We start from the raw sequence: 21684 nt of genomic DNA on the forward strand, positions 1-21684 counted from the left end.
AATTGGAGGATTAGGAGTACAATGGGACACAGTTAATAGCCTAGAGAATTTGATGGGGGTAGGAGGGCAGTGGGATGGGGTTCTGCTCTGTGATGGGGAAAGTTGCATGTTACTCAAGGTTTGTCTACCTTCCTATCCTTCCTTAGTATGAACACTGCAGGCTTGTTGTGGGGTGTCTATAGTCTTGGGGGATTTGGAAAGGATAAATATTATGAATTGTTTCTGTTTCTGTTCAAGTGTTTACAACATCACCAAATGGCGAACAACAAACGAGCAAGGTCGGTCTATGGCCCAAATGATAATCAGGGTAAGTTCCTTTTACACCTGATCACTATAATAGCTTCCTTTAAAGAGGGGAAACTGATAATGGGGGGTGACTTCAACCGTATACTAGATCCCTACTTAGATAAAACCTTGCTGGCATCACCAGCAGAGCTGAGGAGTTTTAAAGCAATAATTAAGCTGTTATGGGAGCTAGGACTAATCAAAACATGCCGATTCCACCTCCAGGTGGAGAAAGACTACACATTTTACTCAGCGTAACATAGAAGACACTCGAGGTTAGACGTGCCCCTAACAGTGTCATTGCTTGTCTATAAAACAGTGGTGGTGGTCATTGAACTCAAACTGGTCTCTGACTTTGCACCTTTAACATTAACACTACGCAAGATAGCTCCCCTCCACTAACCCGTGCACCATGGCAATTAAATAATATGGTGATGAGGGACCCGGCCGCTAGGCAACGTATGGCAGAGGTTATTTTTGCACTGGCACTTGGTTGTTCAACTACAGGCCTTTGAGGGCCAGATCCATGTCGGGTTTTCAGGATACCCCTCATTAATATTCACACGATAAATGTGCATATACTGATTCTAAATGTATGATTTTTTTCTCATGATTATTAATGAGGGATATCCTGAAACTTGTCAGGATTCTGGCCTTTGAGGCCTGGAGTTGCATAGGATAACGCTCTCTTCGGGATTCGAGGCAGGAAAACACAACACAAAATCACTCTATATGCATTAATGAATTACAGTAAATCGATGGAGATGAACATTAGCAAACCAAATGAGATACAAGATGCAAGATAAAATCCAAGCCGCCCCCCAACTCAGATGGACCACAGATAAAGTGGAATACGTGGAAATCAGCTTGACATCATCATATGGTAATCTATATAAAGCTAACTTCCCAACCCTATTTAGGGAATGTGAGGAAGACCTGAATATATGGGATCAACTGCAAATATCATGGCTGGGCAGAATAACCACCATAGAAAAGTCCCTGATCCCGATCCCTAATTTTATATATGCCTTTCATGCACGTCCGCTAAAAATCCCCATGAAAAACATCAATAATTTACAGTGAAAAATATTTGAATTCATTTGGGGCAAGAAATGCCTAAGTATAGCAAGGAATATGCTGCTTCATTCACCATGGCAGGGAGGATTGGGGGCATCATCGGTCAAACGATACTTAATAGCACTCAAATCAATGCCCTCTTCTACTGCGCCAAATGGGAAGAGAAAAAATGGGTAACCATACAGCAGGAGGCCACCCCAATCCCTTTAGAGAACTTACTGTTTCTGTCACACCACGCCAGGGGTCAAGCATCAACTCCACACCACAAAAGCCTCCCTCTTATACTGGGACAAATGCTTAGCCATTTTGAAGACACCTGCGGGACTATGTTCATTCTTGCCGGTTCTCACCCAGACTTTACCCCAGGTATTCATCACCAGGCCTTTAAAATGTGGGTCTCCAAGGGCAGACTTAGATAAGGGAAACTATATGAGAACTCCATTCCACTAACATTCGAGGACTGTAAAAGAAAGCACACAGTACATGAAGGGGAGACATAGAGATATGCACAACTAAGACACGTGATTTCCCAATTGGAGGTGAAGGAACGAGCACAAGGGAACCCAAGAGCCTGGAGAAAAACCTGACAGAGGAGGTCACGGAACGACAGACAGCCAGTTGCTATAAGCTGCTGGACCCCACAAATAACACAGAAAAGTAAACTCATATGCAGAAATGGGAGGAAGAATGGGGGATTGACATACAAGCATGCATTTGGAATAACATCTGGAAAGAGCACACAAATCCTCGAGGAGCACCGAGTGAAAGAATGTGCCTTTAGAATTCTCTTCCGCTGGTATATGACCCCAAATAAGCTGTACGGGATTGATGGGAAAATATCGGCAATGTGCTGGAGGGAATGTTTGGAACGAGCTACAATTGGTCATATTTGGTGGTCCTGCAGAGTATCCCAGGTCAACTGGAAAGAAACAATGTTACAAATAAAGGCGCTCACAAATGTGGGCCTCCCTTGGGATCCTACAAAAAAAACTTTGGGGAATACAGACAAGGAGGGAAAATACCCATTGAGGGGTGTGACGGCTAGAGTGCTGATGGCCGCCAGACTAAACCTAGCATACTCCTGGAAGGCATCGACAGGCCTGATAGTGGCTCAATGGTCGGTTAAAATATAAGATATGATGGCCATGGAAACAATCACAGCCATTTTAAATTATACTTACCAAACATGGTGTCAGTAATTAGTGCCTTACACTTCCGTGCACCTTTGACCCACAAACCACTTTTATTGGAAAATGTTGATCTGTGATAGATACTCAATGAATCGTCCTGTACTAGAATGGAAGACCGGGGAGGAAGATTTGATATGCGTGATATGTGCAAGATAGGAGATTGGTGGGGGAGTCTAAGGGTTTTATCAGTGATTTCAACAAACTGGTTAATGGGTGATGAATTGTTGTTAATTGCTTGTTGTTTGTATCTGTCTTGCCATTCAATATGTTGCCCTTACTCATGTTATGTCTTTTTTTAATGGTTTTGTTCTGAGGCAGAGCTGGTGCTGCGCTAGTATTTTCTAGAAAATGTGTGAAAGGTTTGGGGGCGGTAATACTGGAAACACTAGCAGTGTATGAACTACAGGCAGGCACAGCCACGCTTTATGGAGCAGGGATTTCGGATAATGCCCCATTTCAAACTATTCAATAGGGTGAAAAGAATATTTGAAAAAGCCTGGTGTGCTTACAGAGATGTGTTCCAATAATTCCTTCATAGTCGCAGGTTGGGCTCTTACCTATCCTGTATGAAATCTTGGTCTACTTTTTTGGTTCGGTATTAATATGCCATATGAGCTAGTGCTGCATACAAATGCCTTGTGGGAATATAGCAGACGAGCTGAAGGGTGTTAACTTTATTAACTGATTTAGGTTTCTCTCATCTATGGAAGGAAGACTGTATGAATTTAAAAGAGGCGGATAGTGACATCGAGGCGTTGAATGAGGAATGGTTTTTATTGTTTTTCAAGTGCAGTATGAAGACCAATGTGGCAATGTCCGTTGAATATTTGTGCCTGAAAGTTAATTAAGCCTTGGGTCATTTTTGTAAATGGATTTCATATTCCCGGAGGAGGGCTTCATACACAAAGGGCCTCATTACACGGACGGCGGTAAGGGTTAACGGTCACCGTTAATGGCAACGGTGACCGTTAACCCTTACCGCCGTACTACGAGGTCCCTTTGCGGGTTGGAGGAATTAACGCCTGCTTCTTGCAGGCGTTAAGTACCAACCCGCTAAGGGACCTCGGAGCTAATTACGGCACCGCAAAATTGCGGTGCCGTAATTAGCGCCTTCCCCATTCCCATAGAGCCCTATGGGGCAGAAATGGGAATGGGGAAGGGCAATGGCGGAAAGGGGATTTACCGCCCCTCCAACCTTGGAATGGGGCGGTAAATCCCCTTTCCGCCAAGGCGGTGCCGGTAATTTACCGGCATGGTCCAGGGTGCTAATAGCACCCTGGATTACCGCCTTCCGTGTAATGAGGCCCAAAGTGTCGGCTCAACTTTCTATCGTTAGCTGCCAAGGGAAAATTGCCCATTCTGCAAAAATGGCAGTCAATATTTCTACTGCTTTTTGTTTATTTGTCATGCCTACATTGAATATAGGATGACATTGTTAGCACAGACTTATGAATACAAAAACTCCTGCTGTGTTCTTTAGAGTCTCGAAAGTACAGGAAGTGGTTTTGAGGTTCGCAAAATTCTTAGTTGTCGCATGGCGAAAACGGGAGGCTTAAATAGAAATTTAGCATTGAATTCATGTTTTTCCGTTTTTTTACTGCTGATTTTTCGTGTGCAATGGAATAATGTGTCTTTTTATTTCGCTTGTGCTTTTATGGATACATGTATTTTATCCAAATAATGGGTTTATTATTGGTATTACTGTTATTATTTTATTAAGCCCAATAAATTGACCTTTACTATCCCTGCATTATTGTGCACAGAAATTGCCTTTTTTTGTTTCGGCTATTATGTGGAGGTTTAGAACCACTTATAGACCCAAATACTTATACAGGAGTGCAGATAGAATGGAGATGGGATGTGAGGAGGGACACATTGTCTATGGGAGCTTTTTAAATTACTTAACCACCAATTGACTGCCGATGGCATGAAAATTCCTGTGGCCATTTCCAACCACTACCTGCCCAAAATACTCCCTGATTGTATCGCTTTGAGGCAGCACTCCCACACAGTAGCATCAAACTTTGTGCTGCATCGAGTGTGTCAGTCTTATTTATGAAAAATCTTCAGAGTCAATGTCTTAATTGCGGCTGTAAATGATCTCCTTGTTTTATAAAAATGTTTTAACTAAGAATGCCTGCAGCCTCTTCATCAACAAGCAAACTGTGTGTTCTCCAATCTGTTCCTTGCACTCAAATCTTGTGAAAAACAGGCATTGACAAGCCAACAGCTTTGCCTTGAGTATGAGTGTCACATAGGAACTTGCCAGGTACTGAAATCATATGCCCAGGCACTGACACCTTTTTCTAGATGTTTTCATTTCATGGCCAGGTATGGCAGTGCCTGGCAATTGCATAGCCAATGCCTAACAGATGTTGCGGGGGGTGGAGAGAGGGAATTAGGGGCTATAGCCCCGGGTCTTTTGGTTGTAGCCCTGGAGAGAAGCTCAGAGGTTACAACCAAGCCCAGAGTTCCGACAGTCCAGGCATTAGCGCAGTCCCGGATCTATTCCAGATCTATCAACACCCCAGCGTGATGAAATCTAAAGCATTTGGCTTTGCCAATGCTTGATTTTCTTTTGTTTTAATGTCTTTGTTTCCCATTAGCTTCATTTCTTTGGTGAGCATTTTTTATTGATTGTACACATTCTGTTTAAGGTTATGTAGTAACGATCTCCACTCATATAAGAGTACAATCCTTCATGGGGCCAGTTGCTTCTCCTACCTTAGATACTTCTTGGTGCTTACAATGCTACCGACAGCAATAACATGATAGAAAGATTAACTCATTAAGCCCCTCAAACTATCACTCACTACCTTTGCTATTCAGTAGCAATGTATAAGAGATATACCCTTGCAGTTTCCTTAAAGGCATTTATATGTCAATAGAGCAGCACCAGGGAATCTGAATCCTTCACAGGTAGGACTACTATGCTCCATATAGGTTTTACATTAAGCTGCCTCTTATCTGTTTGCAATATAATCAAAGTGTATGCCAGGGATTACAGATGATTTTATCTTATATTCTATTTCAAGGTTCCTGAATATGTTGAAAAGCTCCCTTGTTTATTATTATTTTCTTTTATTATGTGTTACAGTTCAAAAGAAATGTTCACATATTTTATTTTTTGCTAAATATTAACATACATTACAACACAATAGTGCAAGAATAAATGTTAAAAGAAGAACAAAACATTAATTACAATGTTCCCAAAAATCATGTCATAAAATCTAAAGGCATCCACCTAAAAATGGCATGTTTTTATTGATGTTTTGTATTGTTCTATATGGGCAGAGTAAACCGTTTCAAAGCGCTAGTGGGTCAGATGGGGGGAGGGGGCAGGTGGTTAAAATGCTAGTAGGACAGGGGGGAGAGTGTAATATGGGACAAAAGATGAAAGGAGACCAGGTGGGTTCCAATTGCCAAGACAGTGGCCCTCAGTGCGAGGTTGGCGGAATGGGTTTATCGGCACCGGTAATGGTGTCAGTGCCAGTAAACCCATTCCGCCCTATTACGAGGTCTCCTCGCGGGACCCGCAATGGGTGCCTGGTAAAACCAGGCAGCCTTACCGGGTTCCGCGAGGAGACCAGGGAGCTGACAACGGGCCCGTTATAAACGGCCTCGTTGTTAGCTCCTTCCCCATTCCCATTGAGCACTATGGGGGCTCGAAATGGGAATGGGGATGGACCGGGTCTGGGTTCCTCGGACGAGGAATTACCAGGTCCGCCAAGGTTTGGATGGCCCGGTAAATCCTCATTTGAGGAACCCGGGCACGATATGCGGTAAGGAGGTAACCATGCCACTAAATGCGGCATGGTTACCTCCAACCTCGTAATGAGGGCCAGTCAATCCGTTTGTAGTAAAGAGATTTGAGCATGAGGATTGCAACAGTGACCGTCGAGGGAGCCTCGGCAAAGTTACAGCACATGCAGGCTGTGGGAGGCTGCAGCGATGTTACAAAATTCTACAGCACACCTGAGGCACACTGACGAGAAGAAATACAGGGTTACCAGATGAAGAGTTACACCGACTAGAGCATGCACCAGAATAGAACTTGCCCTTTAAAGGAAGTTCTGAAGTTAAAAACAATGAAAGCACTAACAGATACATCAGTGCAAGAGTCAGTCCCACAAGTGAAAGCCATAGGTCATTTAAATTATGTTAGCAGTGAGAGTGAATTAAACTTTAGATTAGCCCTCGGCGATACCTTGCATAGATGCAGGGCGAACAGACGTGGCGATTAACCCATGCTGCAAAACATCCATTATCCCATTCATCCACAGTGGGTGCGCCTCACAGCTCTGCTGGTATTGCAGGGGTCAGACTGTTATCACTTTTGCTGTATTTTATGCAAATAGACATTCTATGGGTTTAGCAATTTCATACATACAATTGCCAGGCTCGGTGTGGTAGGAAAAGAAACGCATGCAGTATAAATTATGATGTGAAAAGGTCAGCCGCCCTTTCATGGCTTCGGCAGCAGAGGATGCGTCAGTCTGCTCCGAGATCCATAAGAAAACTATTTACTTTAGTATGATATGATAAGTCATTTATAACACGCCTGTACACAAGTGTTTCTAGGCACGACAAGACAAGGAGGGGGGACAGAAGGAGGAACAAAACCACTATCTTACTAGGCATCGTATCATTCATATCATGCAAGTGCAGGGAGGAGGAAGGGGAGAAGTGCCAGGGGGTAGGGAGGAGGGAGAAGTGCAGGTATCTCAGTAAGTGCTGCCAGAGGGTGGCTCATAAGTGCAGAGAGACCAGGGACTGCCTGTGCCCAAGTTTCAGTGGCCGGGTGACCAGTGCGTGGAGCAGTCAGAACTCAAGTTCACTTAACTACATTGGCATTTCTTCACAGCAATTGCAACATATGCTCGTACAAATAGTTCATAAAACACAGAGCTCATTGAGAGATGCATTGAGGTGTGGCGACAATGGGAGTTTAGCTCACCTATGGAGGACAGTACGACACCCACGATGAGCTTCTCCCAGCCCCTCCAAAAATATTACTGAGGCTTCACACAAAAGTTAGAAGGGGCTGGCACAGCACTGAACACAGGCCTCTCGCCCTCCTCCCTCTAGTCTCTACCACCCACAGTGCCCATAATGTCTCCTTGAGGGCCCACCTTGCAAAACAAAAGGAGACAGAAGCATGCATGTACTGTGTTTTCAGCACACCAGGCACAGAACACTATTTCGCTAAATGGGCTTCACCTTTTACTGATAGAGCAGGGATTGATTTGGAAAGACTGGGAAATTTACTTTTTTAAGCTGTTTCTATTAGTAGGGCCCATTGTCATATGTAGATGTTTAAGTAATTGGAGTTGCAACAACTGCTTTTGTGTTTCTGTACCCTGCCAGTGCTGTAAGGCTAAAACGGGCAGGCCCAAAAGCAATTTTTTTAAGTACAAGTAGACACATCCCAGTCTCCCCTCACAGTGATTGCATACATACATACTATACTTTTGGGTTTGCAAAGGTAGCGGGCGCCCCTCTCTCGATAGAACAAGGCTTGAAAACCTGTTCAGTGGTTATTAACCACTTGAGAGTTCGCAGCCACTGCTTTTTCTCACTGTGCCTTTCACAGATGGGAAATATCCATTTGCATATCAGCCTTTGTCCTGCCCAGGGGCAGTCCAGCACCGAAATGCAATGGCAATTCCAACCTGAACGAGAGTACCACCAGCAACCCCATACACGTGTTTCACCCTTGTTGGGGATCATCAGTGAGGTGAAGCTGATGCCTCTCTAAGCACAGTGAGAGGGAGACCACGTCCGGTTGCCCCCAGGAGACCTAGGGTTACCAATCCCAGGTTCCTTGAAATTTGGTTTGCAAAGGTAGCGGGCGCCCCTCTCTCGATAGAACAAGGCTTGATAACCTGTTCAGTGGTTATTAACCACTTGAGAGTTCGCAGCCACTGCTTTTTCTCACTGTGCCTTTCACAGATGGGAAATATCCATTTGCATATCAGTCTTTGTCATGCCCAGGGGCAGTCCAGCACCGAAATGCAATGGCAATTCCAACCTGAACGAGAGTACGACCAGCAACCCCATACACGTGTTTCGCCCTTGTTGGGGATCATCAGTGAGGTGAAGCTGATGCCTCTCTAAGCACAGTGAGAGGGAGACCATGTCTGGTTGCCCCCAGGAGACCTAGGGTTACCAATCCCAGGTTCCTTGAAATTTGGTTTGCAAAGGTAGCGGGCGCCACTCTCTCGATAGAACAAGGCTTGATAACCTGTTCAGTGGTTATTAACCACTTGAGAGTTCGCAGCCACTGCTTTTTCTCACTGTGCCTTTCACAGATGGGAAATATCCATTTGCATATCAGCCTTTGTCATGCCCAGGGGCAGTCCAGCACCGAAATGCAATGGCAATTCCAACCTGAACGAGAGTACCACCAGCAACCCCATACACGTGTTTCACCCTTGTTGGGGATCATCAGTGAGGTGAAGCTGATGCCTCTCTAAGCACAGTGAGAGGGAGACCACGTCTGGTTGCCCCCAGGAGACCTAGGGTTACCAATCCCAGGTTCCTTGAAATTTGGTTTGCAAAGGTAGCGGGCAAAAAGCAATGGCTGCGAACTCTCAATGTGGTTAATAACCACTGAACAGGTTATCATGCCTTGTTCTTTCGAGAGAGGGGTGCCTGCTACCTTTTTTGTATTTTTGAAAGGAACTTGGGGTTGATCACTCTAGGTTACCTGGGGGCAACCAGACGTGGACTCCCTGCTCACTGTGCTTAGAGAGGCTCAGCTTCACCTCACTGATGATGCCCAACAAGGCTGAAACACGTGTATGGGGTTGCTGGTGGTACTCTTGTTCAGAGAGGAATTGCCATAGCATTTCGGTGCTGGACTGCCCTTGTGGGCGGGACAAAGACTGATATGCAAATGGATATTTCCCATCTGTGAAGGTACAGTGAGCAAAAAGCAATGGCTGCGAACTCTCAATGTGGTTAATAACCACTGAACAGGTTATCATGCCTTGTTCTTTCGAGAGAGGGGTGCCTGCTACCTTTTTTGTATTTTTGAAAGGAACTTGGGGTTGGTCACCCTAGGCTACCTGGGGGCAACCAGACGTGGACTCCCTGCTCACTGTGCTTAGAGAGGCTCAGCTTCACCTCACTGATGATGCCCAACAAGGCTGAAACACGTGTATGGGGTTGCTGGTGGTACTCTTGTTCAGAGAGGAATTGCCATAGCATTTCGGTGCTGGACTGCCCTTGTGGGCGGGACAAAGACTGATATGCAAATGGATATTTCCCATCTGTGAAGGTACAGTGAGCAAAAAGCAATGGCTGCGAACTCTCAATGTGGTTAATAACCACTGAGCAGGTTATCATGCCTTGTTCTTTCGAGAGAGGGGTGCCTGCTACCTTTTTTTGTATACTATACTTTTGGGCTTGTCTTAGTTACTTGGGCCCTGCCGAAAAAGCAATACCTATTAATGCACAAAAATACAAACACTGCTATTATTGAATAGTTTATTTTCTGATAATGTATTCCTTTCAGGGTTTATACAAACATCTTCTGTAGACAACAAAGAAAAGAAATGCAATAAAGAATTGGTATACACATTTTTAAGGGTGTTTTTAATTTACAAGGTGTTTTTCTTGTCTACATAACTTTATTTATTAAAAATGCAACTATTCAGCTCTGTATTCGGCCCCGGCTGAATACTTGCCCGACTATGCGGTATTCGGCCAAATACTTAAAACTACTATTCGGTACACCCCTAGGGCCTCATTATGACTTTGGAGGTAGCCATGGTGCTATTGGCGCCATGGCTGCCTCCAAAACCGTGTCCGGGTTCCCTGAATGGGGAAATACCGGGCCATTCTGAATATGGAGGGCCCGGTATTTTCCCATTCAGGGAACCCGGACCTTCCCCATTCCCATTCGAGCCCCCATAGGAGGGAGCTAACAACTGGCCCATTACAAGAGGGTGCGTTGTTAGCTCCCTGGTTCCCTCGCGGGACCCGCTATGGACGTCTGGATAAACCAGACGTCCACATTGGGTCCCGCGAGGGAACCTCGTAATATTGCGGAATGGGTTTAACGGCGCCGGCACCATTAGCGGCGCCGTTAAACCCATTCCGCAATAGTTATAATGAGGCCCCTAGTCTCCAGAGAGGACCACATAATCAATGTCAACAAAGATCAGTACTCTCAATTTAAGTATCATATGGATAACTTGCAATATGGCAGTGCGGTTCAGCCATTTTCTCTCCCACTAAGGAAAAAGCTGTCTATTTTGAAACTTTTCCAACTACCCTCTGGCTTTTTGTTCAAGATCTTATTTGGCCCAGTTCCATTTGGTGAGCTAGACCTTATCCCTCTCATGTTCTCATCATTTCCCATTAAAGAGGAGTGGTCCATATCCATTGTGACATTTCTCTCACAGTTCAGCCCTGTTCTTTCTACCTCCAAATTGTTTGCCTGCTTAGCCTTGTCTGCTCTGCTGTTTTTGCCCCTTTGCGGCGAGGCTATGACAGCAAACACAAACTATTATAATACAAGTTTTGCCGTATTTTATGTGGTGTAACATTGTCATCCACTTAGCCCGATGGTTCTGGGCAGAAGTGTGCACATTATGGGTCAAGAAACCTTATAGGGGAAAACCCCACAAACATGATGAAATATATCGCAGATGATCTCCATGCTGCAGCGTGATAGAACAAAGACTGACACGGTACCCAGAGGCAAGAGAGCTCCAAAAAAACGGGAGCATGAGAGATGACAGAAAGCCTCCAGACAAACGGTAAGTAAAAAAGGAGGGCGGTTGAAGGATGCACGGAAGGAATGCAAGAGATTCACATGCACGAATGAGGCGAAGAGGTGAGAGAGAGAGAGAGAGAGCAAGAAATATAGACGTCAAATACAGTGTCAATTGCTAAGAAAGTTCAAAGCAACGCAAGGCACTCATCTTCCGGGATCTTCTTAAGCCGGATGATGATGTTCTGAACAGGAATCCGTGGTGTTCCCGGTGGCCATCCTGAAAAAGGATGAAAGGCTACTTCAGTTTCTACGTAGCGAGGCAAGTCACTGCCATCTTGAAGGACCAAAGACACCGTGAATGTGTTGCCTCCTCTATCACTGCCAAAGGGACCAAGCAGAAGCAGTGTTCCTAAGGAGATTCACAATGGTGAGTAGCAAAAGGAATGAAAGAGCCAAAAGAGCAGATCCAAGAATGAGAGAGCAAGTTGGAGCAGCACCCATGCAAGCGGTGCACTGCCCGAGCAAGACAGCCAGTTAAGAGGAACCAGAGCGCGGCACAGAGAGATCGCTGCAGGAGGAGGCAGAGAACAGGAGGAAGCAATGGCCCGGGAGCCGATGCGACCAGAGACAAGAAAGGAAGAACAAGTAACTTCAATTGTTAGAAAGAGCAAAGGGATGCAAGGAAAACAGCATCTTACCCAATAGGGAACAGCAGGGGTTGCAACGTGATGCATTGATTGGGAGGTCTGCATAAAAGGAAGTGGTCGGCGCCATCTTGAAAAAGACTAGAACAAAGACTTTGTTCTAATGAAAAAATCTGATGGCACATTAATGGTGCCAGCACCAGCGGCTCCACAGCTTCCATGGCGATCCAATGAGGACAAACAAACATATTTGTATCATTCTGTTGTATTGTACTTTTCAGATGATGAGTGTAACATTTATTTCACTGTTGTACTGAGGAGAGTAGGATGAATTCTCCAATATAAGTCATGCTATGTTAAATGTGACTTGTCTGCATTAAAATGAGGTATTTGTCCTGAAGAATGATTAAGACACAATATAGAAGAAACTAGTAGACAAAGAGAAAAGAAGGAGCAGCTATACTGGCTTTCCCCCTCCCCCTTCATCAAAATAAGATATTTTTAAAGTGTTGGTTTTAATAGGGGACCTCTGACCCAAAACCTATTAAATTGACTTAGAGAATGGAGTGCTACTATTTTTCGTTGTTCTTCCATACTCACAGTAGGTTGAAAACCCTGCGACTTGGAAATTGTGCTTACCATTGGTTAGGGATTTAGAATAAGCACACACAGGGGTGTTGCTACGCCTGGAAAAGATCTGGGGCTACGCTAATGTCGGGATTGTCAGGACTTGGGGCTATCTAGCTTTTTGGTTGTAACCCCTGAGATTCTATCCGGGGCTAAACCCAAAAGACCTGGTGCTATAGCCCCCTTAGGCCTCTCCCTTGCAACGCCTCTGCACCCAGCCAGTACTTTTAGAGTATGATTGCACTACAGCACTTTCACTAGTGCCAGTGCTTCTTCCCGTTCTCTAGGATGCTAAATGCGGTTTTCCTGACACTACTAAGGTTGAGAATGTTATATTAGTCCCATACTGCATTTGCAAAGCTGAAACACTCACTGAATGCAATGCTGGCTCAGTTTGTAGCCATCTTGGATGTATCCATTGCTGGACACGGCAGCAAAGCCTAAAGCATACATTCAAATAAAATGCTTTGTAGTATAGAACTGGCAATAAATATATCAAACAGGCCACTCTACTCCCTCCATGTGCTGATGGATAAGTATATGCTCATTTCAGATGTGAAATGCACTCTAGCAACGTGCATTATCTCATGTTCATTGGTCAATTGAGAGTAACATTCATCAAAGTACTGTCACCAGGCTGGATGGCTGACAATGAAAAACAGGGCCAGATTTAAACGTCTTCTCCTGGTTCACAAATCTATCCACGACAAGGCTGCACTGCATCTATCCTCCCCTATCCAACTCCACACGCCTTCTAGTAATCTCCGCTCTGCCTCCTCAAATACCCTTTTGGCTACTCGCCCTCCTTGTGCTTTCTCTCGCTTCCTGTGAGGTGAGTGTTGCGCTCCTTTTGTCCTCCTTTTTTCATCTTCCCATGCCTCTGCCTCAATTCTTGCCAACTTTTCTGCCCCTCCCTCCCCTTTCTTCCTCCTTTTTCACCTTCCAGGCCTCTACTGTACCCGGCTCTCTTAGGAGACCTCTGCCCTACCCTCTTTCCCGCCCCCGTTCCCATGATTGGGGCCTCCTCAGAGGGTGCCTAAACCTGCTTCCTCCGACCAGGACGCTGCAATCCATCTTGCATCCTGGCCCCTGCTAGGTGAGTGTTCAAGCCTCTGCCTCCATTTTTGCCATTTTCAGCCGTTTTCTGACCCTTTCCCTCAACCTTTCTTCCTCCATTTGTCATCTGTTCAGGCCTCTGCCTCCATTTCTGCCACTTTCTCTGGTTTCTTCCTCCTTTTTTCACCTCTCCAGGTCTCTGCCTCAATTTTCACCTCTTCTTCTGTCCTTCTCTCCCCTTAATTCCTCCTTTTTTCATCTTCCAGGCCTCAACCATAGCATAGGTGGGTGAAAACACACAATTTTCTCTTTGACGGGTGAGAGCCCATAGAAGTGAATGAGCGTATGAGGGTCTTGGCGGATGATTCAGCTGCTTGCAAGGCGAGTGCCACCCATCAAAAGCAGTTGAGTTGGGTGCTATGCCTCTACTGTACCTGGCTCTCTTAAGTGGCCTCTGCCCTGCCCTCTTTCCTGCCCCACACCCCCACTACCTTCCCCTGGTTGGGTCCTCCTCAGGGGGTGACTAAACCTGCTTCCTAGGACCATGATGCTGCAGACCATCTTGCAACCTGGCCCCTGCGAGGTGAGTGTCTGCCTTCTCGCTCTCTGTGCCCTTTGCCTTAATTTTTGCTCCTTTCTGCCATGCCTATGCCTCTATTTTTGCCACTTTCTGCCGTTTTCTGCTTCTTTCCCCCTTTCTTCTTCCTTTTGTCATCTTTCCAGGCCTCTGCCTCCATGTTTGCCACTTTCTGCTGGTTTTCTGCCCATTTCTCTCCTTTCTTCCTTCTTTTTGTATCTTTCAAGGCCTCTGCCTCCATTTTGGACCACTTGTTCTGCCCCTCTCTCCCCTTTCTTCCTCCTTTTTTCACCTTTCAGGCCTCTACCATACCAGGCTCTCTTAGGCAACCTCTGCTCTGTCCTCTTTCCTGCCCCCCAATCCCATGATTTGGTCCTCCTCAGAGGGTGCCTAAACCTGCTTCCTGGGACCAGGCCACTGCAGTCCACCTTTCATCTGCCCATGCAAGGTGGGTGCCCCCCTTCTCGCTCACTGTGCCCTGTGCCTTCATTTTTGCTCCTTTCTGTCGTTTATCCATTCTTTTCTCTCCTTTCATCCTCCCTTTGTCATCATTCCAGGTCTCTGCCTCCATTTTCGCCACTTTTTCTGTCCTTTTCTCTGCTTTCCTGCTGCTTTTTTCATCTTTCCAGGTCTATGGCTCGATTTTCGCCACTTTTTCTGCCCCTCTCTCCCCTTTCATGCTCCTTTTTTCATCTTCCAGGACTCTACCCAATCTCCTAACCTTTTGTGCCACCAAGGTGGGTGAAAACACGCGATTTTCGTTTTGGCGGGTGACAGCCCCTAGATGAAAATGGGCGTATGAGGGACTTGGCGGGTGATTCCACTGCTTACAAGGCGGGTGACACCTGTCAAAAGAAGGTGAGTTGAGAGCTATGCCTCTACCGTTCCTGGCTATCTTAAGCGACCTCTGCCCTGCCCTCTTTCCTGCCCCACGCCTGCACCACCTTCCCCTGATTGGGTCCTCCTCAGAGGGTGCCTACACCTGCTTCCTAGGACCAGGACGCTGCAGTCCATCTTGCATTCTGGCCCCTGCGAGGTGAGGGCCTGCCTTCTCGCTCTCTGTGCCCTTTGCCTTAATTTTTGCTCCTTTCTGCCATGCCTCTGCCTCTATTTTTGCCACTTTCTGCCGTTTGCTGCTTCTTACCCCCTTTCTTCCTCCTTTTGTCATCTTTCTAGGCCTCTGCCTCCATGTTCGCCACTTTCTGCTGGTTTTCTGCCCATTTCTCTCCTTTCTTCCTTCTTTTTGCATCTTTCAAGGCCTCTGCCTCCATTTTCAACCACTTGTTCTGCCCCTCTGTCCCCTTTCTTCCTCCCATTTCCCCCTTTCAGGCCTCTATCATACCAGGCTCTCTTAGGCAACCTCTGCTCAGCCCTCTTTCCCGCCCCCCAATCCCAGAATTGGGTCCTCCTCAGTTTCTCATCTTTCCAGGCCTTTTCCTCCATTCTTGCCACTTTCTGATGTTTTCTGCTTCTTTCTATCCTTTCTTACTTCTTATTCATCTTTCCAGGCCTATTCCTCCATTTTTGCCACTGTTTTGCCCCTTTCTCTCCTTTCATCCCTCTTTGTTGATCTTCCCATGTCTTTGCCTCCATTTTCGCCTCTTTATTTGCCCCTCTCTCCCCTTTCTTCCTTCTTTTTTCACCTTCCAGGCCTCTACCGTACTTGGCTCTCTTAGGCGGCATCTGCCATGCCCTCTTTCCCGCCTCCTCTTCCCCTGATTTGGTCATCTTCAATGGGTGCCTAAACCTGCTCATTGGGATCAGGTTGCTGCAGTCCATCTTGCATCCTGGTCCCTTCGAGGTGAGTGTCTCCCTTCCTGCTCTCTGTGCCCTCCTACTTTATTTATTCTCCTTTCTGCCGTTTGTCTGCCATTTGCTCTCCTTTCATCTTCCTTTTGTCATCTTTTCATGCCTCCGCCTCCATTTTCGCCACTTTCTGCTGTTTTCTGCCCCTTTCCCCCCTTCCTTCCTCCTTTTGTCATCTTTCCAGGCCTCTGCCTTCATTTTTCACTTCGCTCTCTTAGGCGCTCTATTAGGCGACCTCTGCCCTGCCCTCTTTCCCGCCCCCCTCTCCCTGTTTGTGTCCTCCTCAGAGGGAGATGCTTCTTAATAGTGTCCCCCTTGGGACCCTCTTCTAAGGGTCCCAAGGGGAAGGGCAGCCCTCAAAGAAGCAGCTCCAGTCTTTGTTTGCCTGTGCTCCCTTGAGAAGCCAGTAGCCAGCCGTCAACCAGCAGAGACTGACATAGTAAGTGTGGTCTGGGTGGGGAGTACAGCAATCATTGTACTCCAAAAGTCCTTGCTCTATTCTATTTGGTATACATAGCATACCAAAATTAGCCATGTAGTAAATATTATTTCTATCACTACCGTGCACCAACCTTCAGGTGGTTTTATTTTACTGGTGTGTTCCATACGTAGGCCTTCTCTCTCTATCCAGATATCACAAATGTAGTTGTTTTGCAGTTACTGTTGTACCTCCAATTTAGGAGTTCACCCCCTGGCCAGGTGAAGTTTCACCATGCGTCACATTTAGAGTGAATTTTGATTTTTAGTCACACGTCCCATCCAGATAGAACTGTGACGATTAACCATGCGCCACACTTAGATAGATTTGTGAAGTTTAGCCATGCATTACACTCAGAGGGAAATGTGAAGATGAATCATGCCTCACACTTAGAATTGTGAAGTTTTGCTAGGCATTACACTTAGAGGGAAATGTGAAGATGAATCATGCCTCACACTTAGAATTGTGAAGTTTAGCTAGGCATTACACTTAGAGGGAAATGTGAAGATGAATTATGCCTCGCACTTAGAATTGTGAAGTTTTGCTAGGCATTACACTTAGAGTGAGATGTGAAGATGAACCATGCCTCACACTTAGATAGTATTGTGAAGATTAGCCATGCGTCACATTTAGATAGTATTGTGAAGATTAGCCATGCGTCACACTTAAAGTGAAATGTGAAGATTAACCATCCATCACACTTAGATAGAGTTGTGAAGTTTAGCCATGAAGCACACTTTGGGCCTCATTACACGGATGGCGGAGAACCATGGCGCTATTAGCGCCATGGTTCATGCCGGTAAAATACCGGCACCGCCTTGGCGGAAAGGGGAATTACCGCCCCATTCCAAGGTTGGCGGGGCGGTAATTCCCCCTTCCACCATTGCCCTTCCCCATTCCCATTTTTGCCCCATAGGGCATAATGGGAATGGGGAAGGCGCTAATTACGGTACTGCAAATTGCGGTACCGTAATTAGCTCCCTGGGTCCCTTTGCGGGTTGGTTTTTAACGCCTGCAAAAAGCAGGCGTTAAATCCCCCAACCCGCAAAGGGACCTCGTAGTAAGGCGGTAAGGATTTACCGGTACCGGTATTTTACCGGTACTGGTAAATCCTTACCGCCATCCGTGTAATGAGGCCCTTAGAGTGAAATGTAAAGATTAACCATGCACTACATGGAATTGTGAAGTTTAGCCATGCATCACACTTATATAGAATTGTGAAGTTTAGCAATGCATCACGCTTCGAGTGAAATGTGAAGATTAGCCATGCATCAGACTTAGAATTGTGAAGTTTAGCCATGCATCACACAGAGTGAAATGTGAAGATTAGCCATGCGTCACATGAAATGTGAAGATTAACCATGTTTCACACTTAGATAGAATTGTGAAGATTAGCCATGCATTACACTTAGAGTAAAATGTGAAGATTAACCATGTGTCACACTTGGATAGGGTTGTGAAGCTAAGCCATGCGTCACACTTAGATAGAATTATGAAGTTAGCCATGCATCCCACTTAGAAAGAATTGTGAAGATTGACCCTGCGTCACACTTAGATAGAATTATGGAGATTAGTCAATTGTCACAACAGATAGGACAGTGTAGATTAGCCACATAGAAGAATTTAGCGAGTAGCCAAAGCACTAATACCCCGCTTCTGCTTCCACAAACACACCACCCAAACACTATACATGCCCACTGGGCTGGGCAACCTATAACCGAACACACACCCAACACAAGCAACACACACTTACAACAAACAAACCAGGACACTGGACATTACCCTTATGGACATAACAAGCCAGTGCACACAACCTTTAACACCTGTCAATCTACACATAAAACACATGCACACCCCAACGTAACAGTCACATAGAAACATCCCAGGCATTGGACTTTACCTGTATGGATGCAACAAGCCTGTGTGCACAACCCTAAACACCAGCAATCTGCAAATAAAACACACAGACACACCCCAGCACAACAAACAGCCACACAAAAACATCCCAAGCACTGGCCCTTACCCCTACAGATAAACAAGCCAGTGCACGCAACCTGCCAACTGCAAGCCAACACAAACAGACGCCAGTTTCTCCCTGTTCTGGACCTATCCTATCATTCTTCCCTCACTAACCAGCCCCGTCCTCTTTCTTGCAGAGCCACCTGGAGACTGCCCTTGGCCGGTATCAGTGCACCGTATAACTCAACATAACATTAGATACCATAACTTGCATGGAATTCTCTTCCCCCAGACATATGAGAAACAGACCACACAGATTTGTTCAAAACCAAACTACAAGCCTACCTCCTTGTCTCTGAGTTACCCTCTTAACCTACCTCTCATCTAACTGATATGTAACATTTTTCCCTCGCCTTTAACCTGCCTCTGTCCCTCACTTCCTCTGCCTCCACTTTAGCACTTCGATGGTCACATTCTGAGTACTGATGGCTGTACCTCCTACCTGCACTTAAAGATTTCCAATGTTGGTTGTCCTTAATCTATGTGTGTCCACTTATGTATTGTCCCCGGTGACTGTTCCATTTACTTCTCTCCACAACCTGGTCAGAAAATCCCTCAAACACACTCCATTGTAAGAAGCTTGCGGCTTCCCATCGAATCTGATTTTTTTATCTATTGTACATTCTTTTGTGATCAAAAGAACACTGCACCTCTTGCATATACATAAAACAATAAAAAATAGTCAGCAGTACCCATATAGAGGTAAATTTAGGAAAGACTATTGCAATGTATTTCAATTATCTCTGGACCTTACTGGGTGCTACAATTAAGGGCAGGTACATAGTTCCTTTCTACCGCCCAACAGAAATATGTGTATTACTCTAAGCTGGTGACAATGTCCACTGTAAATGCTTGTGTGGTCGTTCTTTGGTTCTCTGATTTCGATTTTAGGGACTGATTCCCAAAACCAAAGGAGCTCTTACCCACTTTGGATATCTAACTTATGAATACAATTCATCCAATTCACAAAAGGAAACAGAAGTACAATTTACTCGCTTGTCCTTAACACTTTATCACCCGGCCACCTTGGGTGTTAGATTTAGAATGTTTTAGAGAAATGTGAGTAATTTGCCTTTCTATATCCTTTTGTGCGTTAGGTGTTTTTTTATTGTTTTTAATGTATCAATAGCTTATAAAACTTTTAAGTAGAAAAACACATCATTCAACAATACAATAAAATGAACACTTCATCACAAAATCATACATATCCATATTCTTCCAATGCTTTTCCAAAATTCATTAATATAAAGCTATAAGCATACATTTTCCCCTAACACAACATTAATGTTTTTTAAAAATCGTATCAGAGCAAGAGTTATTGAAGGAGTACCCCTCCTTAAGTGCTTTGCCCCTAATGTGTAAAACACCAACCCAAAGTGCGTTTACATGCTGAATTCCTTTTATGAACCCACACCCTGATGTATTTGCATTGAAGAAGCTGAGGGTATGTTGGTTTGCCATTGACTGGAAAAGTGTTTGCCTTCCAAGCTGCTGTAACCCTTCATCCACCCCTCCCCCTCTCTTGCAGTGCAATCCAGCCTGCCTTTGCAGCACAGGGATTTGCTGCCATGGTAACGCCTTGCACTTTGCAGGCACCCTGTTATTTGCATTTGTTTTTATCCCACATGGGCACACGCCCAGCATTCCACAAAGTAGGATCAAAAGAGGGCCAGTGATGTCTGAGCATGGATCTGCCAGAGCTAGGGCCTGTGGGACTGGCAGATTCTAATCCATTATGGGTGAGATTGTAAATGCCACTTATCTATCCACATTTCAGGGACAACATGGAGCACTCCAGGCGCACGCAGTTATTCAAAGGATCAAGCAGTGTCTTTGACTGTAATACTTCTGGTTAAATACATCTACATACTTCTAGTTAAATACATCTACAAATGTACTTACGTATGCCCAGATATATTGTGGAATTGTTTTCAGTATAAATAAATACATTCACACACTTTTTGGGTGACTGAAGAACAACAAGCGCTCCGGCCTCCATTTGTGTGAGTCTATTACCTCCTCCCTGGAAACATCAGGCCCAGTTTCAATGATGACCTATTCTCAAACGATAAACTTTACGATCAAAGGTATTTGCACATACAATGTTACCCTCACGCAAAATCTAGGATGTGCTGCGTTATTCCTATGCGCGGTCCACTCTGTTGTAGGCCAGGTGCATGGAAATGTGAAAAGTAGAGAAAGTGTCTATATATGCCACTGCCAGATGTGGAATGCCTGGAATAAATATCATCCTGGACTCATTGGCTAATTTGTAAACATCTAAGTGCCATTGCCTAACATATTTCTTTTGAGGCAGTTGGTGTATCTCCTGGCTCAGCCCCCACCGCTGGTCCAGATGTTGGGAGGAATCATGTGGCTAGCTCATTCCTTATTCAATCTTTATATGTTGCATTTTAAGTATTGAATGTACGTTTATTTGTATTTATTTGAAGAACAGTGATGTTAATGCCGATCTGAAGTGACTTGCATCTGCACATTTGCAGTACGCAGAGGCTTTCCCCAGAAGGGTGCCTGTACAATAGCAAAAGATGAGAACACGTGGTGACCTAAATGTCAGGGCAAGCTATCAACCGGTTACCCTCCTTACCCATTATGAAAGGTCCTTGAGCGGGTGTTCTTCAACTGGCTAACTTCAATCTGGCTTCCGTAGTAAGCACTCCAGAGAGATGGCACGCACACCTATCTCCAACTTTCTCTCTAATGCTCTCCACTCCAAGATCTCATCTAGTCTCATCCTTTTGGAGTGCTTTGCCACTTCCCTCTCTTCCTCACTCTTCAGATGGGGTTGCAAACCTGCTCTTGCTTGGATTGCCGTCTACATGGAAGGTCACTCCTTTAGACTGTCCTGGAACTCGCAAATCTCTGGCTTTACATTCTGTGGCTTTCACTTCCACCTCTTTGCTGACGACACTCTCATTTTCTCCTTTCCCTCCTTCACTCCAGCCCGATCGAAATAGATTAACAGCTGTCTCACTGCAATCCATCACTGGATCTCTTCGTTGTCCTATGCTGAGCTCTTCGAAAACACAAGTCATCTTTCTCCTGGCTTCCGACTCCATCCCTACCATCCGCTCTCCTAACTCCTTCCCTCCCTGACCTTCTTGCTCACTCACCCAAAGCTTGCAACTCTGGGGTCCTCTTTGATTTATCATTTGAGAATTGTAAGTGTTCTATTAAGT

This window comes from Ambystoma mexicanum, chromosome 12 (assembly GCF_040938575.1).
Source record: "Ambystoma mexicanum isolate Mex_15411 chromosome 12, UKY_AmexF1_1, whole genome shotgun sequence".
Lineage (NCBI taxonomy): Eukaryota > Metazoa > Chordata > Amphibia > Caudata > Ambystomatidae > Ambystoma > Ambystoma mexicanum.